The 25987-nt window shown below is 41.3% G+C and overlaps 1 protein-coding gene across 6 annotated transcripts in view; it reads left to right on the top strand.

The window, feature by feature from the left end:
* The first annotated feature begins 735 nt into the window (after positions 1 to 735).
* The window catches only part of THSD7B (thrombospondin type 1 domain containing 7B), a 299255-nt gene continuing 274003 nt past the window's right edge, over positions 736 to 25987 (top strand). For 5 of the 6 annotated variants that reach the window (XM_048309745.1, XM_048309748.1, XM_048309749.1 and 2 more), the window contains exon 1: positions 736 to 816. The gene's annotated coding sequence lies outside the window, so the exon portion shown is untranslated. Of the gene's footprint in view, positions 846 to 25987 lie in introns of all 6 variants that reach the window. The other variant, XM_048309746.1, reaches the window with a different exon arrangement.

The following is a 25987-nucleotide window of genomic DNA, read 5'->3' on the forward strand; positions in this document are numbered from 1 at the left end:
TGGAGAAAAGGAGGCTCAGGAGGGACCTTCTCAGTCTCTGCAGCTCCCACCTGGTGCAGCCAGGTGTGGGTCAGGCTCTGCTCCTGGGTAACAAGTGACAAGACGAGAGAACAGGGTATTAAACTGTGCCAGAGGACTTTTAGGTTGGACATTTGGAGGAATTTCTTCACAGAAATGGTGATTAGACACTGGAGTGGGCTGCCCAGAGAGGTGGTGCAGTCACCATCCTTGGAGGTGTTTAAGGAAAGCCTGGACGTGGCACTCAGTCTGGTTGACAAGGTGGTGCTCGGTCACAGGTTGGACTCGATGATCTCAGAGGGTTCTGCCAACCCAACCGGTTCAGCGATTCTGTGATTACCTGGAGTTGTCAGGGAAGCACTGCAAGCGCCCTGAGCACTGCATGGCGAGCAGCATGAAGAGGTTGGTGGGAACGCGGCGTTGGGAATCCGGTGTGGGGTAAGAATACAACTAGAATTCAGTTTTGACTAGTTTTGTATCGCTACCGTGTATTTAACAACACACGCGAAAACCCTCGCTCTCCGTGTTCCAAGTCAGCAACAACTTCCCGGGCGCCCCCTCAGCCCTGTCCCGCCGCCGCCCGGCAGAGGGCGCCGCGCGCGCCGCTCCCGCGCGGGGCTGGGCGGGGGCAGGGCCGCGCCTCCTCCATCTTCGCTCCGCCCGCGGCCCCTCCGCGCCGCGGGGCCGAGCGGGGACTGCGCGCCCGTCCCGCCCCGCTCGCCCGCGGCGCCGGCACCGCAGACCTCCCGCCGCAGCGCGCCTCGCCGGGCTCCATGCCGCGCTCCGGGATGCGAGGAGGTGCGGCCGCCCCGCTGGCGGGGGAGAGGGTGGGTCCGGGGGCTCGGCTCCGCGGGCGGGGGTGTGGGTGCATGGATGGATGGACGGACCCGCCGGGTCGCGCCGCGCGGGAGAAGTTGCCGCGGTTCTGGGACCGCTCCGGCCGGGATCTCCCGTCTCGCTACTGGGCGGGAGCCTGTCCACATCTCCCTGCGCCGGTCCGGCTCCTCCGAGCGCCCCGGCTCCAGCCCCCGCGGGAGGAGCGGGGCAGGGCGCGGAGCACCGTCAGCCCCGTGAGACAGGTGAAGTTGGGATGGGGACGGGCAGCGCCAGCCGCGGCCGCCGGCGGGCTCGGAGCGGTCGCCGCCGCCAACTCCGCTCCGCCGAGCAGCGCTGAAAGTAGCGCAGCCGCCGCGGGCAGGGCGATCGCGGCTGGGTCGGGGCTCTTCGACGCGCAGGTTCGCTTCTAATCCCCTACTTTTTTTACCTACCCGCCCACCCCCCAGTCACAGCATCGCAATGTGTTTGGGTTGTCTTTTTCCCTCCGTCGATTCTTCAATCAGTGTTTTTAAACAAGGCACGCTTATATGCTTCTCCATTAACCACTCATTACTTTGAACGTTCATTCTTAATTTGTGCTCATCCTTGTATTTATTTTGTGTATTATTATTCATTCAAGGTCAAACCGTATAGAGTTTGGACTTTATTTATGAGAAGATATGATGAGGACTCTGTAGTGCTGTTCCTTTCCTCCTCCTCTCCCTCCCACTCTTGTGCCTGCCTGAGCGTTTTTGTAGGCTTTTAAAAGAATAGATGAGGGTCATAAAAAGTATTTGCTGACCACTGCCTCCAGCTCTTTTGTATAATTGAAATGTATTGGTTAATTCCTCTAATGAAAACAGAACATCAGCTTAAAGAATTGATTGCCTGAGAATGTAATTTTTGGAAGAAGTTGTATGGGGGATGTCTGTGTGTGCACAGGCGAGTGGGATAATGTACCTGTTAGAACTGGGTGCCACTGAAAGTATCTGTGAGAGGATGTGGTGACAGAGAGCTGCTGTTGTTTGTGCCTCGTGTCACACAGGTGCCTTGCATGGCTGCTCAACTTGCATTGTAAAATCTTCAAACTTTAAGGAAACTGATTGAAAAAAGTAGTGAACTCTTTAGTTTCTGAAAAGATTCCAGTGGAATTTAGCTAATGCCATGTCAGAGGTGAAAGAGATGGCATTGAAGTGAGGTGCTGGAGTCCAGGGATACTTCCCAAGGAAGGCAGGTATGGCTGTGTCAGGGTGTGTGAGGTGTGTTTGGAGCCGTGCGTGGGCTTTGCTGGTTCTTGGCTGGTTCGCGGGGCTGAGACCAGCTCAGAATGTACAACACTGTGTCTTTGTGGGGCAGACTCGAGGTGTTATGTGCTGAATTTCCCTAAGGATGGAAGCAGGGGGATTCTGTGCCTGCCTATGCCTTCCATAGTGCCGATATGGTTTTAGAGCATTGTGGAAGTTGCTGCTTTAACTGCTGCGATCATCAGCAAGGAGAGCATGACCCTGCTGTAAGTTGTGACGGTTTTGCTGCTTGCTTTGGTGTGATTGGATAAAATTTTCATTGTTAATTATTGCAAAAATTATCGAGATGCTGTTCTCAGCAGTCTTTTCTGCAACAAGAGGGAAGAGCAGGAGATTGTACACTCTGCTTTTTTTATCTTGGTTCTGTGAGGGGAAGCTGTGTCTACTCATCTTTGTACATGAAAACGGGATTTTTTTCAGATTACAGCACTGGAAAGCATTTTCTGAAGAATCAGAAGTAGACATCACTCATTGGTAAACTTCCTCTTCTGCTTTGCCTCAGTGGTGTTTCAAAGATCCTATTTCACTTTGGTAATGGAAGACCAAAAGAGCTGTTAAGCTCCATCTGTATGCATTAGGGTAGGTGGTTGATTTGTACCCTGGGGCCATATTATCTGCTATTTCATTACATCTGGATCAGTAATGATATTCAGGAAAACTGTATTTGTAGTGACTGCTTTCTAGGGACGCCTGTTCACTAGAAAGCCTCACCGATAAGATCGCACGCTGCGTGTTTGCTGACGTGCTGCACTGGTGGAGGCACTCGGGCTGCTGCCTTGAGTGGCACGGAAGTTCTGGGGTTTGTGAGTGAGAAATGGGATTCCCACGGGTCTCCTTGCTCCTTACTATAATTTTTTTTTACCTAACCAGTATTTGGTGTCTTACATGCCTTCGGATGAGCTGAGCTCTTGTGCCTGTTTAGATACTTTCTCCTTTTGTGTTTGGGCACAGCAGCAACTACCCCAGTGGCTGGGAGCAGAGGAGAGCACATGAGGAGCTTGAGCTGGAGCAGGAGAAACATGCCAGATTCTGCAGGTACCCTGTGCCAAGCTCAGTGCTGAATAATAGCACAAAGGTAGCAATGTAAGAGTGGTTTTGGGCAGTGGAAAACCCAGGTGGTAGTTGTACTTTGGAAGCTCTTGATTCCCTGTTGGTAGGTGAGCAGGTGTGGTGGAAGATGTGCTGTGGTTTCATCCAGGTGTCCAAGGCAACTAAGCTTGTCTGGCTTTGCAGGCTGTAAGCAAAGAGTGGGATAAGAAAATACCAAAAAATAAATTACTGAGTTGACAGTGCTAGACTGACACCACAAGTACCTGTGTGTGCTGTGCTTCCCTGCCCTGCACTGCTGCTGGCACCCCCATACCTTAACTGAAGTGGGTTATGAAAGCTGAGCAACAGGGATGCTGATCCAGATTAAAGAGGTGATGGAAATGCCCCCAGGCTGTTGTTCAGGGAGGTAAGTTCTTTATTCTCCATTAGAAGTGTATGCTGTGCTTTAATGGGTTGTGCTGTGCTGGGCTCAGTGCTGTGGATGGGCTGGATGGGGGAAAGCAGAGAGACCTGTCTGCTTGAGCCACCTGACACAGAACCGGTTTTGGAAACTTCTCGAGGCATTTTTGTAGGTGAGGGAAATTGCTCCGATGGACTGCCTCAAAGTGTGTTCAAAAAGTATGAGTCTGGGTTGTCAGTTTTCAGGAACTTTGTTGAATTCTGGGGGGCCTTGTTCCAACATGGTGAGACAAAAGCACTGTTTTCACAAGACAGAGCTGCTCTGTGGTTTGTTAAAACAATAGAAAATGAAAATTTGTCTGGTTCTGGCAGCAGTTCACAGGCTCCGATGTTACCGGTGTGGCTGAGGATTGGGAGTCCTGCTGGGGCTGTCTAGGGGTGGGTGTGGTTTTTCTCTAAACCAGAGAAGCTGAGAAGCTGTGGATGGGCTGTCGTGCCTCATTATAACTGAGTTTTATGATATGATGTCATCATACTTCATGGCCAGACTCTGTGCAGTTGTGGTGTGTTTCTGTGTCTCTGAATCCTTCCACACCGTTGAGTTTTTGCCCACACATCACTTCAGTTCTTTACCTGAACTTTGAAAATGTTGATTTTTTTTTTTTTTGTTTTTTTAACTGAGGTCTCATTCCAGCTTTTCTGTTATGTGCCCCAGGATAATGTAAAGTAAAGTCAGTGTGAAGGTGTGGTATGAAATGGGAGTGTGATTGCCGGGTGAGACCAAGATGGAGCTGAACCATGCCGTGCTCCTTCTGGAAGCTGGACATCCCACCTCATCCAAAGCTGCTTCCAGGGTGGTGATGAAGTGGATGCTGCGGTAGGGGAAACAGATAAAGCACCACAGGCAAAATAAGTGCTGTTTATTTGAGGGGGAAAAAAAAAAAAAGGCCAGGAGTTTGTGCCAGAGGATGAGAGTCGTGTGGGTCATTTAGAACCAGAAACTCTGCAAGGAAGGCTGGTTTCTCTGCTTGCTCTCTGAGGCTGCAGAGGTCCAGCTTCTGAGTCACTGGTGATCTGTCCTACCTTACTTCTGTGTCTAAGCGCAAGCGCCCACTGTCTGCAGTCTGGTTGGGAACATGAGAGCAAAAAACTACTGTGCTTTGGACTAGCAAGCTTATCAAAAACATGCTGGTAATGCTCTTTCTGCTTTGAATGCTTCCTTATTGAGTCATCTTTAGGCATTCTTTTGTATTTCTGTTGTATTTAGTTAAAACACTTGAGTATTAAGGACATGCTGCATCATTTTTGTTGGGAATGCTTTTAGTTGCGCTTCCTTTCTATTGTGATTTTTATTTGTTAAGCTTTTGTTCTGATTGAAACAAAGTCTTCTAGGTTTTTTTTTTTATTATTCTTTGGAAAAGCATCTTGGTTTTTCTTTTCAGTCTCATCTAGCTGATACTCATTTTTGTGTCTGAAAATAAGGTAACTGCTGTGAAAGGGTTGTTTTTCTACATCACCCGCACTCACAGAAGAGGAAGCTGTTTTGAGAGAGTGTAGGGAATGGGTAAGGAAAGAGGTTCAAGGCCCACCAAGAAAGCAAACAAAAAGCTGTATTAGTGATGTAGGGCCAGAATGTGTGTGTGATGTGTGGTGTCTGTGCATGTCCCAGGCAGGTGGAGAAGGAATCACACGCAAGATAAGCTGCTGTCCGATCCCTGTGGTGGCTCCCATGTCCCTTGGTTGTGTAGACTCCCTGTTGGTAAAGGCAGAATGTGCAAACACAGTTGCAGTGCAATGAGGTATCTCATTGTGACCTGAAGGGGTAGTATGACCCAGGAGAGAGGGAAAAGGATTTTACAAGGGAAATGAACTTTTAAAGCTACTTAAAAACTACTAGAAAGTGGAGAAATAGTCACCCTCCTGACTCAGTTGCTTAAACAGAAAATGTGCAAGAAAGAGATATTCTGGTAGTGAATAGTGGGAATTTTTGAAAGGTTGGAGATAGGATAACTTAATGTGGCAAACTTCTGATCCCAGCCTTGTTAGGAGTGAGGGGGGATTCCTTATGTGTCTTGAGGTTGCCAGGAATGGACAGAAAGACACTATGTGCCATTTGCCTCTGTCAAGACTGGCGTAGCCTTCCAAAAGAAAGATAAATGAAACAATCTCTTCACTCATTAGGTATAATTGTGGCTGTTTCTGATCGATCTCCCACAATAACTTGTAATTCACATTGGCATTGTTTCAGCACATGGTGACAGCAGTGTGGAATTCTGTCTGCTGCGTGTTCAATAGGGATTTGTGGAGAGCATAAGTCGCTGTAGCACATAGTGGGCTATATAAATTTGTATATATTTAAAAATATATAATTTTTTGTACAAGTACAATGGGACAGTGGTATTGAGTCTTTAGATAGATGTTTTCTTCTTGCTGAAGCACCTATTTTAACTGATTTGCTGGGTTTTCATTGCAAAATTGATGTTAGCAGATAGCAGAGAACAGAGCAGAGAGCCTGAGGGCACTGCAGTGTGGGGGAAATGACTCCTGGGCATTAACATATGCCTTCTGAGACACTTCTGAGAACTGTAGGCTGCAAATATTTATGATTCTGTAATTGATTTCAGTTATCTGTAGTAAACACAATATACACCTTTGGTAAAGGAGGGAGCAGCAGTCTCTGTGATTGCCGTTTTTTCCAGCAATGGTGTGCAGTTTATGGAGCATCAATTTTTAGTGTGTGGTATTCATTCAGGAAAGAAAACTTAGGTGGTGGGAGGCTTGGCAGTCATGGCAAACTTTATTTTACAAAACTGTCCTAACAGAAACACACAATAGGATTTCTTCGGGTGTTTCTTTTTTTTTTTAAATCTGCGTGTGTCTTGTTTTGCTATTTAAAAATTTGTCTATGTTCCACTTTGTGAAATGTTTTGAAACAGAAAAATTACACCTGTCCTGTGTAGGAATATCTATTTAATTAAATTACTGTTAATAAAACAAGAGAATACACCCACAGCACCAACTGTAATGGATGGAAGAGCAACCTGAGGATGCAGCACAATGGTGAGCGCAATCCCGCCGTTAATGAATGGGATTAAAACTCGTGTTTATGAGCGAGGGAGGCTCTCCACTGGGATGGAGTCTGTTTTGTGGCTGCCTTTTTGTCTCTCGTGGGTTGAAACAGAGCTCTCTTCCGCAGCCTTTCTGAAGCTCAGCACTGATGATTTGTATTCTCCTGGAGAGTAATTTGTCAGGAGATGAACAGCAATATGCTCGGTGTTTGCTGCAATAGCAAAGACAAGTCCAGTTAAAGACTTATTTCTTGGGGTAAAGTAATTTTTAAACTTTCCATCATAAAAAAGTCATAAATACCTCTGCCTGGCCTAGTTTTTTTTTTTACATTTCAAGTACTTTGTTGGCAAGTTCAGCTGTGCAGAAAACGGAACAGCCCAGAGCTTCCAGTTGGGGAGGACACAAGTTTGGTCCCTGGAGAGCACATTGCTTGTGAAAGGTCACTGTCTCAGAAGTCCGATGATTTGGGAACTTGGAAAATTTGTCTAGACATTGCAATGTATTTTTAAGTAAAACTCTGATTTAAAATGGGAATTGAAACAAAATAAGCAAAAGGTTAAATTTCCCTGAAACGAAGCCATAATCTTTCTGTAATAAAACTTGGCTGACTAAATGAAAGCTTTAGTGTTGTTTTCTAGCAGAGGCAAAAAGAAAATAAGCATTCGGTTCTAGTTCAGTTCTTTTTGCTTTTGGGAAGGGAGGTGTGGGGTGTGTGGTGCTTTTTTTTTTTTTTCCTTTTTAAAATTTTTTTTTTTCATTAACAGGGAAGCCAAATCATATCCAGCTCTGAGAGCACTAAGGATTTCTGTCTTCCTGTTGCTTTGGGGCAGAGCTGGGAGTGATTCTTCTTCGGTATCCGGTGTAAATTAGATTTTACGCCCAGGCTGGATGGGGCTCTGAGCAATCTGGTCAAGTGGAAGGGCTCTCTGCCCACGTCAGGGGGTTGGAATGAGATCATCTTTAAGGTCCATTTCAACTCAGACCATTCCATGTTTCTATGATTCTACTGAAATTTGGTATTAGGGCCAGGGAAGGCTGATGTGTGAGTGACAACCAGGAGAAGATGGCAAATTGGAATGGAGCTGTGGTATGATGGGAAGGAGTTTTGGGGAGTGCCAGTGGAAACGGGTAAGCAAGTGAGCTGGTGTTCAGGAATGGATTTGGACTGTAAATGTGTTCAGAAATCAAATGGCTTGAAGCCTCTGATTGACAGGGAGGGAAGAAAAGACATGAAAAGGAGACATGATGCAACTTCGATTTTAGTTAGCTGCAACAAAAAAAAGGATGTTTTATGCCACTCTGACTGTGATGGAAATAGGAGCCAGAAAGGAGAGGAGAAACTTTAACGAATAAGAAGATGGAGACAGACATGATGGAGGCTTGTCAGGATTTGTTTTTTCCCTTAAAATCTGTAAAACCCTATTCTCATCCTTCAAAAAGCTTTTATATGTTTAGGAACATGGTAATATATCATGTCAAATTCATTTGTTATATCTGCTTATATCATGTCTAATTTTGGCAGGAATTATAACACTAATTACATTTGCTGTCAAGTTGATTGCCCCTTCCCTGTGCAGCTGTAGCTGAGCCTGTTTTCCTCTCCATTTAAATAGGTATAACTTTTTTTCCCTGGCTATTTGGAAGAGTCTTGACTGTGGAATACACTTTCTCTGGGTCTAGAGAAATATCAGCTTGTCAGTCTTCCAGAGGAGCTGTAACAACTTTCTTGTCAGGAAAGGTTTAAAGCAGAAAGGTATTGATGGTCTAGAATTATTAGATTTCATTTTTTTTTTTTATTTGAGAAGGGGTTGGGATGGATAGGATATATTTTTTTTTTTTTCTTTTGGGATATGTGTGTGAGGTGTTTGGGACCTTGTAAAAGACCACATATGTTAATTACTCTTTGAAAAGAAAATGCGAGATGTTTTGTGGGGCAGTTCTGAGCATAACATGCTCTCTTGGTTTTTCAGGGCATCAAATCAGCCTCTGTGTTTGACAGTTTAAAAATACGAATTAGATGAAGACAGTAAATAGTAGAGATATTATTTTGATTCTGGGATGCTCTATATGGATATTCCTGAGAGAAGCAACAGGGCAGCTGAGTAAGGAGGTGTGGGGAAAAATGTGAGGCAGGAAGATTTGAGTGGGGAGTGGTGTTAGCAAGAATAAAGAAAATGGAACTTGGCACTGTAGCTTCACTGAAAATAATCATAGCAATAGTCATCCTCCTGCAGAGGATGGTGAGGGGGAATGCAGTATGGGATGCAGGACTTTATACAGCTATGAAAACATTTTTGAAGTGTCTTGCCAAAATACCGCTGGAAGGCAGAACCTAAACTACAGTAGTTCGGGAAGCATGTGATCCTGCAGAGGGGCACATTTGGAAGAGAAAAACTTGGAAATTACTTTTCCAAAATGGACTCCAATTTGAGGTTAGGATTAAGGCCTGTCTGCCTTTAGGAAGATACAAATAGTTACTATTTTCTGCTAAACTTGAAAAGAAAAATCCGAATAACACTACTGGGACTGAGAGTTAAAGGTCAGAAACTCTGAATAGCAGCATTAATTGCTCCCTTTAAAGGATATAAAGGATCAGAGTCTTTCAGGGCTTGCCTAAGGAGGAGAGCAATATTAATGTCAGTAAAGGATGATACAGCAAGACTGAAAAAGGGAAGGTGGGGCAGGTTTTTTCCCTTGTTACTCCAAAATAAGATGAACATACAATTAACTTTGGTGTAACCTCGGAGTCTGAAGTATTGCAGTGTTGCTTCAGTTGTGTGTTGTGTTTAATACTTTTTATTCCATTGAGCAGGATCAAATTGCAAGAAATATTACCAGCAGGATTAGATGTTGCAGTGCACACAGGATTGCCTTGGCCCATCCAGCGCAGAGAACTTCTTTCCTTATTTTTTAAAATTTTTAAGTCTTTGCTAAGATTGTTATCACAGCCTTTCAGCAAATGATGCCACACTTGATTTTCCTTTTGTAATCTTCAGGTTTGAACCGTTGTCTTTGCAAGTTGTGCTCCATTCTCTTAGGTGATGTTTTAATGTTGCTGACTGATTAAAAAAGATGGGGTACCTTAGAATAAATGAATTATCTCATGCATACTCCTACTGTTGCTGACCTCTTATCATTAGTTCAGGCTACATCAGAAAAATGTAAATATTGAGGGAATCGGTGGTATGTGATAGAACTTGCTGTTGAAATGGATTATGCTTTTTCATCATGGCAATAATTTTAAAGGAACTTAGGTTTCCACAGCTGCCTGTAAGATGATAATGAAGCTTTTTCTGCTTTCCTTCTCTCACTCATATTCAGAAGATTGCTTACATGCTTATTCATGCAAGGAAGGGTTTTGGTTTCTTCCCAGTGTTGAAGAAACAAATAAAAACCTTTGTTGTATCTACAGTTAGATTTGCAAAAGAGTCCGTGTTGTAAAAGCACTGGATACTAAAAATGTTGTTGGGTTTTCCTTACTCCTGAGATGCCTTCCCAATTCTTTGCATCCCTTGCTGCATCCTTTAGGAAAAACCCTCTTGTCTCTAGGGAATGAGGAGAGTTGAGGGGAATTATCACAATTTGCAAACAAGAATGCTTTTTAAATATTTAAGTTTGTTTAACTTCATAGCCACGGGTAGCAGATTTTTTTCTTCTTCTCTTGATTTCATATATGCTTCTTGATGATCTGTAAAAGGATTTAGATTTGGCTTTTTCAGTTAAAGTAAGAAAAGGTACTTGCCTGCTGACTATTTTTTGTTTAACTTCTAGGAAGTTGCCTTCACTGGGATAGATTTTAGATTTTGTAAGCAAATCCTGTTGGACTATGTAATGATGTGCTTGGATTAAGTTTCCTCCCTATTGCACATTCTACAGGAAAATGTATTTTCTGTTAGTCTGGTAGATAGTTGTATAGGATAGATTTTGATTGCTTCTGAAACAGCAGAAGTCTCCTAGGCAATTCTATTAAATTCCAGGTAATTCAAGGGAGGGGAGGGAAAGAAGTTCACCTCCTCCCCTTTCCCTGCCAGACCGGCTCTCCTGAGCCTGGGCTCAAGTGAAATGCATGTGAAGCTGATGGTCATAGCTAAGAAACTTCTGATGCTGATGATCTGGAATGGAGTGTGGTAAGTAAAACATAAGGTTGCATACAAAAGATGGTTAAAAAGTTGTATCCAATACTTCAAGCTCTTTCAATACACTCTTAGAGTACCTAAGTGTTCTTGATTCTTGCATTTTCATCTCTGTAGATTCATGAGTTCTCTGAGGATGGTGTGGGCTTGCCTGTTGGATCAAATAACAGTGAAGAAGGGAAACACTTAAACTTTAAATGCATAAGTATTTCATTATAGTAAGGCTGTTTAAAAAAGTTTAGCTGACATTTGGCAGAGCCAAGACTTACGTGCTTAGGATGGACAGTGAAGCCTCCGTTAGGCAGGTCTTCAAGAGCTGGTGTTCTCCCTGTAGACTGAATTTTTGTACTAACAATGTCTGCAATTATGCATTATTGAAAATACTTGTATTTTCTGTGGATTCAGATCCCTGAAAAAAAATAGTTGCAGGTTGAAATATTGGCAGCCTGGCAGTGTATTTAAGCTTGCCCTGTAGATAACTATTACGTTTGTTTACTATCTGGGGATGCTGCTTGCAGAGCTAAAAACCCTCTAAGCTGATCATTATCAAGCTTTTAAAAGCAAAGGAGGAGTGTCAAATTCTGTCTGACATCTGAATAAAGGTTTTTTTAAAGTGAACCTACCTAAAACTTCAAAAAATAATACAGTAATTAATGTCTGACCTTTTAATTAAAAGTTCACTAGTTTTTTAGGTGTTAGTTTTGTCAAGATACTTCTGCAGTGTAATGCTCTTGGTGGCAGAGCTTTTTGTATTCTCCTCGATGGATAAATGATTAATGATCTCAACACTGCCTTCTGGATCACCTTGTAAGAGGTCTCCTTCATCAATCTGGCAAGGGGATTGTATGGCAGTTTGCACCCTAATTACAGTCCCCAGCTGGGGATGTGCTGCTTAACAGATTACTTGTAGCAGAAGTGGAGTCAGTGCAGATATGGATGACCACGGAGTTGTTTGACGCCCGGGTGCTAAAATTAGATTTCCTTCTAGAAAAAACCATCCACTTCATATAAGCAGTGCAGCAGATAAAAGTGTTTAGCTGGAATTAACTCTGTAACTTAAAGGTTTAATAATAACAGCGCTTCTGCGTTTCCCTGCTTTCATTGTTTCCCTTCCTTTCTCTTGTGGTCTTATAGACCAGGGCAGTATTGCAAGCCAGAAATTTTATTACCAGTGGAAACATTAAGGTATTCCACAGGGCAAAACAAAAGTGATTCAAAAGGTGCTTTTACAGATAATAAGTTTTAGCATTGAGCAGTTTACCCAGAAGGCAACAGATTATTTCTAGTGGTCTGCTGTTATTGTTGGCCTTCTTTTCTGGCTCATTTGTGGTGTAATGCTGCTGCTCAATTAAGATGTATTTCGGTGAAAACCATGAATGACAACGTCCACCAAGCATATTGCTAAGCATATACATCTGTGCCTATTGCTCAGGCTGACAACTCTGAGTGTGTTGCTGAGAAACAGCTCATTTAAGGGCTAAGGCTTGGAGGAAAACTTGCACAGGATCTGGTCAAACACCAAAGCAAAGTGCCCATTTGGTATCTGACAACAGGAAGATTTTAGGCTTGGGAAGGATGTAATTGCCAAATGATTTTCCAGGTATGTATCAGTGTTTTAGTAGTCAATGGGGTACGAGTAGACTGAGGCTGGAGGTAGAATATCTGCTATTTGTGCTCTTATCCTGAAGAAAACTAGAATTGAAGAATTGCAGGGATTAATATTTGTGTTTAGGACAGTAGAAACCTTCAACAGTGCAGTGGCTGCTGTGAAGGTGTGTGTGTGTGTGTGTTTGACTTCATCTAACTTGAAAGATGAAAAAAAGTGTTTACTACTCAGTGAAGAAGCAGTTGACTACACCTGACCTGTGTTTTTAGTGCTGTGAAATGGCACCGAGTCTGGACAGTCTTCTCCCTGTCTGGGAGCTCGACTTTTGGAGTGTGGGAAGGAGGTGACGGGTGTGTGTGAAGCAGGAGTTCATCATGTCCTAGGTTTGGAAGAAAATCTCAGAAGTTTTTACTCCTAAAGATGGTCAGATAGTGTTTGGTTATGGTGCATTGACTCTTTCTAGGTTTCCCTCCCCATGAGAAATGGAGGAATTGACTGTAGATGTTGATGATGATATTGTAGATGAATGTTGCTGTGTTGTCTGGAAATCACATGCACTTTATGGTGAGAACACTTCCAAGAGATCGTTTGGAAGGCTCTGGTTTCTTTGACCTGGGTTTGCTCTGAGTTAGAACTCATGGCTTTCCCTGTTCTGGTTCCCTCTTGTTCCTTTGGCTCCCACCAAAAGCGAGCAGTCCTTCACTGCTTCATCCTCTCAGCTAAAAACTAAAGGCTGGCTCTTCAGCTTCTTTTATTGTCTTGTTAAAAAGCAAATGCAGTGTTTCCTCCCTATCAGTCTTTCAGGTGGGGGAGCAGCACGGTTTGGTGTTCTTGTGAGCATCATCACTCTTCTGTTTGCAGAAGCAATTGGAAGCAAATGATCCAGGTCGTTGTTATTACTCATATTTTGTTTTTTTCCAGTTCTGCAGCTTCAGCTCCTTATTTGAGCTGCGTTGACTCGTCATGAAACACCACATTTTGGTCTGTAGTCGTGCATATAATAGTCAAGTGCTGCACAGCCTCTCACTGATCTTGGTTTTCCACAGTGGCTCTCCCGGGTTTTGTTCCAGGACAAATACATTGTAGGTACTCAAGAGGAAAACATTTTCTCCTAAATTATTTTAGCAAATGGAAACCCTTTTTTACTCTGCCTGAAGACCTTGTATTGGCTGCAAGCCTGAGAGATTTAAACATTTGCAGTTCCTTTTATTGTTCAAACCTGTGCAGCATATTTTAAGTGAGTGAGCAGTCTGTCAAGTTACTAGAAATCATTACTTTGCCAGAGAGTTATCGAATGGATGTGAAAACAGGTGTTTGTCAGATTTTTACCTTCTGGACTGAATATTTTTGATGTTTAGGAACTTTTATCTGCAGTCAGCCATTGTGCTTTGTAGAGGAGAAGGCTTAATTCAGATTATCTGAGCAATCAGGGAGCAGAGATGCGGTTCTGTGATTCATAATTGAAATTTAGCCTTTAGATTAACTTCATTAGTATGCTGTTGAACAAGGACAGGGTGTTAATAAATGAAAAAATCCTTCTGGGTTTAAGCACCAAGAGCCACAATAGGTCTTTACAGTTCATTATGAATTTTTTTATTTTTGCTGTGACAGCATTATTTTTGATTTGACCATGCTCTTTTTGTCTTTGTTCCTCAAAATTGTACAGAGAGAAATAGGGAAAGGTTTTATCTGATGTGAGATCTGATGTGAGAAACCCAAAATTCTTCTAGTAAAGCTACATTTATAAGTCCTTCTGAGATCAAGAAAAGGAACTTTAAAAAATAGACTTCAGTTTCCTTTCTAACTGGTAAGTTGGAGTAATGAGTGAAACCTGACTTACGTTTTTCAAAGATGTGAAACTTTCTGAGGAAGTAGAGAGAGACTACAGAATCTCCAGTCATTAGTTTACAAATGTTTATAAAACATACCTGTTTATCCTACTGAGATGACAAATGCTCATTTCTGGCTTCCATATTCCAATTACTTTGTAAATTCTTGATCTTGAGTTTAATTAAAGGACTTTTCCAACCTAAATAATTCTGTGTATATCTCACAGTAGTCCATGGGCCATCAGAAATAGAAGGGAGCATTCAGGCTTCTCCAAGTGGAATTTTCTTGCATGAAATGAAGGTTAATGTAGTTGAGTTTTGAATGACTATGCTGTAATAGAGGAAGTTGTTACTGGTTTTATTTGTAAGGTATGTTTGCTATTTTTATACAATGTTTTTTTTATGCTTTGCATGGTTTTATGAAAGATTTTGATAGATTCTCATTAGTTGTAGAGCAGTACTAAGAAAGTAGGTTCACCAAAAAAAAATCCAGTTACAAGAATGGAAAAGAAGATATCAGGGATTTTTGGTTCTTTCCTGTCTTCACAGTTGCTCTTGATCTCCCTAAAACCTGTACCAGAATATTTTGAGTTGTCTGTACATTTGCTTTTCAGTGGAGAGTCGTGCACTTGATGTAATCCTCTGTGCTTTGAGGTGCCGAGGCATCTGCTTCGGCAAGGAAGGATTATGGATGTAGCTTTTTTCTGCATTCAGCCTTGAGGGAAGCACAGATTGCTGAACAACAGAGCAGATTGGTGTCTAGTGCTTGAAAGGCTGGGAGCTGAGTTTGAACTCCAGCACGGAGTCTGTGTGGGCCTGCAGGGGTTTGGGAAGCTTTGGGAATTACTGCAGCTGAGAGTCTGGGGTAAGGGCAGTTTGGGAAAGAGGAATGAAGAGAAGAGCAGAAAGTCTGTGTTACAATGAGTGGTGTGTAGTGTCCTTGAATATTTAGGAAAAGCGTAGATTGTGATCTCCTGACATACATGAATGGGCTATGTTGCATTTTTCCATAGAGTTTGGTGTGGGGGAAACACATGCTTAAAAATGTTAGAAGGTTGTGACTGAGAAAAAATAGCTTGTATGAGGCAGCTTAAGATATATGGAGTCTAATAACTTCCATTGTATATCCCTGTGGAAGATGAGTCCTAACCAGCAGACATAGTTCACATCCCAAAATATCTTAATTCTCACAAAAAGCTGTTGTTGGGAAACCTTGACTTTAGATACACTGATGTGTTGCTGTGAGGGAAAATTGCACTATCAATGGTCTCTAGCTTTCTGCAATCACTCTGTAGGAGAGGTGAAATATTTTCCCTCCAGAAGGATCCAGGCCCAAAAATACAAATTAAAAATAATTTAAAGCTTGCTTCCTTTTTTTTTTTTTTTTTGAAGATTTGCTGTGCCTTTGAGCAGTGCCCAGAGCATAACATACTGTTTTCAGTTTTAAGTAGGGAAGCCTAATCTGTAAGAGTTTCCATTTTTCTAAGAGACAACCATGCAGAGGGAAAGAGGAGAGAGAGGAAGGAAAGTAAATTGGAGAACTATGGACTTCAGATAACATTTAGCTATAGTCCAATAGTGCAAAGTTTGAATGATGAACTACAAAAGATAAACTCAATGTCCCCATAATCATTAACATTACACTTGATAGATGCCGTGAGAACAAGCAGTTTGTGAAGATCCTTGAATAAGGGATGATGATGGCTTTGAGTCACTTAATGAAGTGGGACTTCCAATAGGAAAACAGTGTGAGAGATGTACAAGAAATGTCTAAAGAGATTGGGGAAAAAAAAATGTTTTCTTTTCAGGATGCCACTGTTGATGTTTCATTTTGACAAGATGCTATAAATAAATTCCCTAGGGATGCTCGAGTCAAATATGCTTTCCAGTATTTTGTTTTCTATAATGGAGAGCATTTCTTGTTACCAGCGTTTTTTTATTCATCCTGATCGTTAAGTTGGGAGGAATCCCCTAACCTTGGCAGCACCAGCAGGGGAATATGTTTAGCCTTTGCACACTCTGGAAAACTTGGGTCACGAGCAAGGGCACCCACTGCCAGGTCTTGGCTGCCCTCACTCAGTAGATTTGCCATGCTGACAGAGAAATACGTGAACTAGATATCATGCTTAGTTCAAAAGAGTTAAGGCAAAATGCAAACAGTCATTTATTGACAAGATCTGAAATAGTAAAATCCTGGATGGAGAAATGAGAAAAATCTTCACTTCCTTGTTCATTTGCAAAGGTTAAACTGCAAAGGTTTGTCTGTGTGATGTGTTGGAGCCTCTTTTAATGTGATGGGTGTCAAGTGTTCCTCTTGCGTTCTTAATGCTTCCCATGGTGTTAACTGGAGAATATTGGTGAGTATGCTGGTGTTTATGGCCAGTATGATGAAAAATGCAGACAAATTTAACCTTTTAACTATAATCGAGTTTATTTTCTTATCCGGGGGTTAGTGTGATCAGTCAACTAAAACAGATGATGCTTTTTCTTTTTATTTATGCAGGTGAGAGGGCTCGAGGAAATGGCCTTAAACTGAGATAGGGGAAATCAGATTAGATATAAGAACAACATTTTTCGCTGTTAGGGTGGTGAGGCATTGGAAGAGGCTGCCCAGGGAGGCAGTGGAATCACCATCTGTGGAGGTGTTCTAGTGCAGCTGGATGATGAGGTTTAGTGGTTACAGTGGCAGTGCTGGGCTGACAGGTGGACTGGCTGATCTTAAAGGTCTCTTCCAACCTTGACAATTCTACAATTCTGTGTAGATTCAAATGTGTATAATTTTCTGTATTTAGTTGATAACTTAATTATTCCTTGCCTCAGTGAAGGATAAAACCTTTCTCCTGCATCTCTTTGATGACTTGACTGTCTCTGTATAAGGGGTCTCCTCTACTGAATCTTGTACCCTGTTGTGTAGAAACTGTGATTCCAGACACAAATACTTAAAAGACTCATTGCTAACTACTGGTCCTTGGTTAAGACCATGTCACAATGACAGGTACCTGGTGTGGTGTGACTGACCCAGTCCATATAACCTGTGAGAAGTTGTAACACATGGGTATCCTTATTCTAATGAAAAATTATGGTAATAAAGTTTAGTTTCTGTAAGACAAATGTGTATGAAATATAACCACAAGATGAGACCTTTCAGTGGGCTGACAGCTTCTCTGCTCTGTTCGCATTCTCTGTGCCCCTTTTTGCTCTCATTGCTTTTTTTCATGGATACGTCCAAAAGAGGAAATGCAAAATGGGAAAATGCTGGGAAACCCACTGAAGTCAGTATGAGGTTTCTTGTTGATATAAATGGGAATGCAAAAGCTAGTGGTCCTGTCCTAAGCTCTAAATAAATTTCCCCCTGTATAGAAGCACTGTCTGGAAATAGACTATCAACGTGCCTTGAAAGAATTTAAGCAAAAATGAAAAAGCAAGAGTAGAGTCTTTTTCCAGCTTGTATTATTATTTTGGTATTCCAGATTTTCATACCATCCTTTTCTTAAGTAATTCACAAGATCACAGCCTTTAAAAAAGTTTTTAAAACATCTGCTCATTTGTGAAAGGTATCCTGGTAGGCTGTTTCTATTGAAACAGAGCTTAATCTCTGGCTTCACTGATCCTCTCTTTTAGTCAGAGCTGCCACTTACTTCAGGTCAGTTCAGGCACACTATAAATCAAGGACCTTCTCACTAGTCAATCAGTGATTGATTTAGTTTTGCAGCACTCAGAGGCAGTCATTTCTGGTTTAAAACTGAGTTAATGTGGCCTAACAGGGTTGAGCACATCGCTGGGAGCTTCTGGGTTCTGGAGCCTAGATTGGTTTTTTACTGGTTTGCAGTGTGGGCACAGGCAAATAATTTTATGATTTAATGTAGAAACACTTGCTGTGCTTCAGTCTTTGTCTCTTTCCCCCCACCTCTGGTGTTACCTTGAGTTCTTTAAGGCCCTGGAGCTGAAGTGTTCAGAGTTACGTAGCTTCCCTAGTTACCTGCAAGTACTTAGAGATGGAAAACCATTCACGCTGGTGTGTGTCTCAGGTGGAGACATTTGTGCTAATGGAGCTTTAAAAAACAGAAAAGGCTATATTTGCAAAGGCCTTTAACACTTTTGCAGAATAATTGAAAATAAAGCTAAATGGAATTTTTAATTTCTTTTGAAGGTATGGAAAGCCTTCATCCCATGCCGTGCTCTGTCTACACCACAGCCCAAATATTGGAAACCCTGAAATCCTTTGCAGTACTGAGTAGTGGATAACAAGTGCATCATGATGGGACTGAACTCTATGTGATAATATTAAAAAGTACGTGGGAGGGACCAAGTTCTCTGATGAGCAGTTTTAATTTCTGTGCCTCATACTGTATAAGGAATGACTCTCGCATGTTGGTATTCCTGTGGAGGGAAGAGCTGTGTGTATATACTTGTTCCTCTCTGGGTTTCAAAGTTTTTTCATGTGTATGTTCTGTAACCTTTCCATAATCTCAGAAAATGGGAAAGCACTGCTGGTGCGAAGATGCTAAACATTTCAGCTTATTAGTAAAAAGAGAAAAGTCCCTTGAAAAACATCCACTTTTTAAAATGCAGTAATGTTCAGACTTCTGTAATTGTTTCAAAATTTAGTATGCTTTACAAGTAATAACAAATGAAATCCTTTTTCCTGAGGCAGTTGAAACTACAAGGACAACTGATAGCAAATCTAAGGAAAGTAGGAAAAGACTTTCATCTTCCTATTTCCCCTCTTGCAGTCTGTGGGTCTTCCGCTGCGGTGTTCTACTTTGAAATTGCCCCAGTTAGGTTGGTCTGAAGTTATTGTTGCTATGAGGGAAATGTTTTTTACATTACAAGGGTGTTTCATTTGACTAGCCTTGGAAGGTTTTTTTTTTTTTTTTTTTTCAGTAGTAGTTCCAAAAATACAGCCAATATCACAGTGAGGGAAAGTAAGGAAATCTAAGAAATAGATTTTCTGACAGTATATGGTATTTTTTGGTTTTTCAGGATGACTCTAAAATTCTGTTCTCTTGAAATAACAATGAGGAAGTACTTCTGGTTAGGAAAAAAAAAAGTGAACAATTCTGTCTGATCTGTGGAATATACTTGGAACAATTCCAGAGCAGTGAGGGATGCTGTAGGTAGCGAAGAGGATCCTGCAAGGCAGACTGCCCTCGGTGTTCAACAGAGCATCTCTAACTTATTTAGCTCTTTTATGTCTCAATATTCCGTATTTGCAGAGGAGTGATGGCTGCTGTTGTGTGCTGGGATTGCTGCTGGTGTCACAAGCGGCTGGATTGATAAATTGGTGCTCCCTGGAGGAGCTCTGCTCCCGTGCCAAGCTGACACGGCGCACGCAGCCACATCCTCGGCTCTCCTGCAGGAGCACGAGCAGAGACTGTGGCGAGCTGCACATTAGTCCAAAAAGGTTCTTTCTGTGCATCTTTAGCTTCTTTAAATATATGCCTGTATTTATGCCAGAATTTCTGAGTAATTATTCTGTTAAAACATGAATATTTGAAGTAACTAAAACAAATGAGGTGTGATAACATTAAATACAACTGAATTTGCATAATCTAATAGATACGAATTGTTACTGTGTTTAGTTTAATCTGTCATCATTTGCCCTGCTTTACTATTGTTTTGGATGCAAAAAAATAAATGTCTAAATACTTACTCTTCTACAGAGGCTTAATGATATCTGTAAAGGAGTTGGTTGCCTGACTCTGGAATGTGTCTGCTCATGTTTCCACCTCACCTTCTCCTTCCTGGTTCCTTCTTGCTACTTTAGAGTTTGACCATGGCAATGCTTGGGTGGCAGCAGTTGTAGAGATGAGAATGAACTGAAGCCAGCCCTTGTAAAGCAGGGAGTTAATAATATATTTATAAGGATACTATATATAGGTACTTTGGTATCAATATATACTATTAAATAATGTATAAGGTATTTACAGGAAAGAAACTTCAGCTCTGCAGAAGCAATTGCACATACAATTACATGGCAACAAGCATCACACACTGTGCTGTAGGTATAGGTAATGCCAGGCTGTTTAAAAACAAGTGGAAAATTGCTGTAAAAGTCCAGAATGAGCTAAATGCCATCACAGATCTTGAAGCAGGTTGTAAAATTGTTCAGAGAAATCTTTCGAGGTAGTAAACAGAATTTAAAAGCCCCGCATGACTTGGAACTTGAGAATTGGAGCATCTTCTGTGAGAGATTTGTCAGTGTGGGAGAGCAGTGTTTTAGTGAGCTACCCCTAGAATAGATCCCGTGGGGAGCTCAGGATTATTGCAAACCTCTCCACCAAGTGTTGGGAATACTTGTTTGGCCTTGCCTTCTTTAATAGAAGAAGTAAATGGTTGTATGATAGGACTTGGGAGATTAAATAATGGTTTTTGATTATATGGACGAAAACAAGAGCTACTCAGCAGTGTGGAAGATTGGTCTTCAACTCCAGTAAGGCAGGTGGCAGAAATCCCTGTGTAAATGTTTACACTTAATAAAATCGAAGTTTTTCTTTCTGTAATTTCACTGTTAAGGGGAGAAAGGGGAAGAAGAGGTTAGTAATTTACAGTATAAACAATATGTTGGCTTATAAGGCAATTTCTGTTCAAATGTGTTAAGGCATGAGTACACTTTCTACTTCATACATGTAATGAAAACCAAATGAAAACAAAAACGCAAACAAACAAACCCCTCAATTCCCCCCAACAAATCCCAAACCAAAAAAAATCCCCTGAAAATAAATGACCCAGATAGCTGTCTGCTTTGGCCTGGGAAATCATGTCCTATGTCCAATCGCCTCATATTTAAGCTGTTTGTTTTTACAGACATTATTTCAAGATTGTTCTTATTTGGAATAATGTACTAAGTAGTAGGATGAAAAGAAAAACATGAATTACAGAGCCAAGAGGAGCAATTGAGCTTAAGAGAGTTGGGGCTCAGTACCAGCAGAGATGTCTTAGGTGAGCGCTGTGCTGGAGGCAGTGCTGAACAGGTGCAGGAGATGCATTTGAGGGTCCATCCCTCTCCTGGGGCTTTGGTGAGAAACTGCTTCTGCCCTGGTTTCTTCTGCCTACAAAGTGCTGCTGCCAAACGTGCGTTTTTTTGACTGCCCAAGGGTTTGTTGTGAGGAGAAGCCACCTCAAAGAGCTGCTGGCAAGGACCTAGTGCTACCTTCAAGTGTTTCTTAATCAGTTCCCTCATTACTCTGTCACAGCTCCATCCTGGTAACCTCCGACAGGGATCCTTCCCTCAAAACAGGCTGACATTGAGCGAGGAGAATACACTGCTCGATGACGATGATGATGATGGATGCACTAATGTTATTTGACGTGTATTTCATGTTAAAATTAATGTAGTCTTTGATGTTGTGAAGGTTGAATTCAGAGAAGATAATTGATTCTTGAGCTGAAAAGATGTCTTCAAAATTCTTGGCAGTTCCTGGTAGTTCAGGCTGAAGGTGTGTCCTGGCTGTCATTCCAATTGCAGACCATCCTGGATACCTGGTGGGTGAAGTACCAAAACTGCACCTATCACATGAACACAGAGAAACAGCAAAAACTGAGTGGTTTGGGAGGTTTTTTGCCTTTATACTAAAACCCCCAAGGTTTCTTAAGAGTTGTAAAGTGCCTGTATAATCTGTTTTCATTTAGACCTATGTAAATTAAAATATGTGTGGGAAAAATAGATAACGGATTTGCAACTAGTACTAGATAATTTACTAATTACGTGTGTTTTCCAGTGTGTAGGATTGTCATTTTAGAATAAAAAAGGTTACCTCCAGAAACTCTTTTGAATTTGATTTTATAAAGATAGTGAAGGTTCAGGTACTCGTCCTTGGAAATACATGTCAGGGAGGTGAAGCAGCCCTGAAATGACTCTTTTATCCTCTGATTCTGGGTGGAAATATCATGGATTGCTGTCTGATTGTGTTAGTTGCATAATCAATATTATTGGAAGTTTTTTGCCCAATAGCAAAGAATTCTGACACTAACAGGTCCAATCTCTCTTGTTAAAGCTTTGTATGGTGGAAGCTACCATTTTTAATGGTGAATTGCCTCCTGATGTTACAGCACCTGGCACTGTCATCAAAATAAGTAGGAATCTCTAAATAATACTAGCCATGACATATAAAAAAAGTTTGTATGATGTTTTGTTATTAAATCAGTATTTAAAGTATTTTAAATAATACCTTTCACTATAAATGTGCTATGCCAGATTTAGTTATTTAGTAAGTATTTGAAGTATTTTCAATGATACCTTTCACTATAAACATGCTGTGAGAGAATAAATGCCATCTTTAACATTTTGTTTCAAAATTCTTCCATATTTTCCTGAATAGTCAAGTGTATTTTCCTTGTTACTTGATTGAAACCAGCAAAATTATTATTTTAATCTATTTTTGGATAAAGTAGTAAGACTGTAATGTGCAGCAGTCTGACAAGATGTTAATTCATTGTAATATTGTTATCAACAGACTTCTAATAACTTTAAATACATCTTTGTCATATTAAATGTTCATGTGTAGGTAGAATAGGAAAGGTTGTTTTCAAATTCAGGGAAAGTGCAAAAGAATGCTATTTGTCCCTAATTAAATATTGAGGACTTTTGTACTAAATATTTAATTGGCCAGCTGTACTGCAGTGGAGTGGTGAAGAAATGATAAAACTCTGTATTTGCACTTAAAGACTTGTTTTTGGCCAGTTGAGTGACCTGTTGCTAAACGAATTGGAAGGAAGGAAGAGACTTAAATAAAAATACTTTTAGTGTGTTTCCCACCACTGCTGGTCCGGGGAAAGGGCCCTTGATAATCACGTGGCTACACCAGGCTCTTCTGAGCCATTTTATGTATAAGTGCATTGATGACCTGTTCCTGACTTCTGTTTTCTGAAGAAGGAGTCCTGGAAGTTTGGGAAGTCTGTAGAACACGTGGAGGAAAGCAGGAAATACTCCTTCTGTGTGATAAGTCTGTATGAAAATTGGTATTAAACCCATGCAAACTGAAATGGTTCCGGGTGATAAATCTTTGTCAGTTTTACAGACAACTTTAAAGCAGATAGTTACCAGAAGAAGTGAAGATGCTCTTTCACAATGTGTGAAGAAGTCCTTGCATGTTGAGGAGAAAGTGTAAAAGTAAAAGGGATGTATCAGACAAAACACTCAGGTCTGTTTTGAACACTCCATAGATTTAGTTCAGAACAGGTAACTGCACTGTAAAGGATGCCGAGGCAGAGCTTTAGATGTGGAAATGTTGGAGTTCACCTGTGATATTGTCACAGGTCCACAAAGCCTCGGGAAAATCAAAATGTATGTGTGGTGTGAGGCTGTGTTGTGCTATCGATTGGTCCAACGCCCTGGGGTTTGGGGTTGTTTTCTCGAGCTTAAGTTCTATGTCCCAGTAATCACAGAGTCACAGAGTAGTTTGGGTTGGAAGGGAGCTTAAAGACCACCTGGGTCCAATCCCACCTGTTGTGGGCAGGGACAAAAACTTTGTTTTGAACTGTAGCAGTTGTTCCTAAGATGCTCTGAGGAATGTGTGTGTTGGGAATATGTGGTGTATGTGTCATTTCAGACATCGTGAGAGGCGATGTGATGGTTCTGCCCTGTTTGCTTATCGTCCCTCTTCCATCCTGTCTCCTACCCCTCCATAAATAACTGATAGGGTGAAGGAAAGATCAACTCCACATCTCAAGATGAGTGATGTGACAACAGCTGACCTGGACACACATTTGTCAAAAATTATTTTAGCCTGGAAACTGAGGGTTTAAACAATAATGAGAGATGTCCTGGAATGGCATCTCAGTCTGAGAAATTTTATATCTGAAATCTCTCTCTGTCTGCTGCTGTACTCAAGGGAGTTTCACTCTTTGGCATATAACTTTGAGTATACAGATTTTTGTGGAATTTGGTTATGTTGTCTACAGTGTGTTAAAGTTAGGTCACAGCAGGTGTGGGCTTGGGTTAATTGGATTATGAGACTTCAGGAATGGAAAACATGCTCATCTTGAGCAAAGATGAGATTTTTGGCTTTCTTCTGTAGCACATGGGGTCATGCAGGTTTCTGGATCATCTGGGTGTTTGACCTAAAGGATGGTGGTGCCCACAATCTGTTATGTATTTCTGTTTCACTCTGCTGTCGTGACTGCTGTGTTTTACTCTAGGCTTGGTTTGCTTCTGGGTGTTCGAAATTGCTGGTAGTGCTTGAGGAGACATACAGAGATGTTTAACTGTAGGTTAAACTTCCACCACACCTTTTTGTGGCTGTGGGGCTGAGCTCAGTGATGGAGGCAGTTCTGCCTTTGTTATGTTCCTTATGTTGAATATATTAGCTGGTTTTTTTTTCAAAAGTGGAGCTGTTGTTTATTATTATTATAATATACATTGTTGTTGAGTTAATGAAATCTAAAAAGAATTCCTGATTTAATTGGGATGTCATAAAGCTACATCTTTTAATAAGTGTGAGTTACTGTAAAAAGTAGCAAGACTTACTAAAAATGAACATAGTGCTGTGCAAGTGTGCTAGCATGCTATAAATTCTGCCAGTATGTCACATCCTGACATTTAGTAGTTACATTATTCTGTTTGTTGGTCGTTTTTGAGCGAAGAGCATCAGATCTACATAAAATGCTTTTTGTTAAAGACCAGTGAGTTAGAGTGCACTTCACGTACAGGATTTGCACACTCTTTTTTGTTAGGTTTTCTTTTTTCACCAGGCATCGTGTATTTCCTCTGAATATTATCAGTGTGTGTGTGATAATTGTTTTTATATTTTAAATTATCTTAAGTTTTGTCACAAGTGAACAAGGCTGCATAGCACAGACCCAGGAATATTCAGTGAAGACTGTTGTGTGCCAGATAGAAGAGGAATTGTTTAACACAGCCAACTGAACTTGTGCTCATTCCTCATATGGGAAACTGAAGTCCACTGAGTGGGAAAGGCTACCCAAGATTCATATTTGTTTTCATAATACTATGTTAAGAGATCTTTCACTTTGTGAAGATTGTTTGTACTGCAGAGTGAGTTTCAGTTCTTCCTCTGATTTTACAACAGATGAATCCTTCCTCCCAGTTTCTGAATTGCATATGTACACCCATAGGGACACATTCCATCTTTTGAATGTCTAAAACTTTTTCCAACATCCTTATGTAAAGTACTTTTTTATCTGAAAACTCTAATTGCAACTGAGACAGCTTAATGAAATATTCTGGGCTTGATTGAAGTTCTTCAATAATTTTTTCATGTTCCCAGCGGAATTTCTGGTAATTCACTGGAGAGTCTGTAGCTGGTAGAATGGGGGTGGAGATTTAGATTTACTTAGGCTGAGGGATGCCTGCATTCATATCAACCCTTCTTGGCTTCATTCAGATCTAGGACTTGGATTAATATTTAGGGATTCAGTTGAGTATTTTGAATAAGGAGCTGCGGTGAGGTGCATCTCTCTCATGTTTTTGATGTAAAATATAAGTGGGAAGGATAACCTTCATAATCTGCCAGAACATTAAAAAGTTGCAGGATGAAATAAACCACTCCAGTTCAGTTTTAATGACAGTCACAGATGAACCCTGCAGCTCCCGAGTGCATAAGACAAGACTTATAACTGGGAAAGCTGCTTTAATTTGGCTTGAAATGTGGTCTGTCAGGAAGCCTTATAAGCAACTTTAACTGTATTGTGCAATGGAAGGAGGCTATTACTTATCTAATTGCCTGGATTTTCATTAATAATGTAAAATTCTCTGCGTTTTCATTCCTCCAGGAATGAAAACTGAAGATTTTTCTCAGCAAT

This window comes from Corvus hawaiiensis, chromosome 7 (genome assembly GCF_020740725.1).
Source record: "Corvus hawaiiensis isolate bCorHaw1 chromosome 7, bCorHaw1.pri.cur, whole genome shotgun sequence".
NCBI lineage: Eukaryota > Metazoa > Chordata > Aves > Passeriformes > Corvidae > Corvus > Corvus hawaiiensis.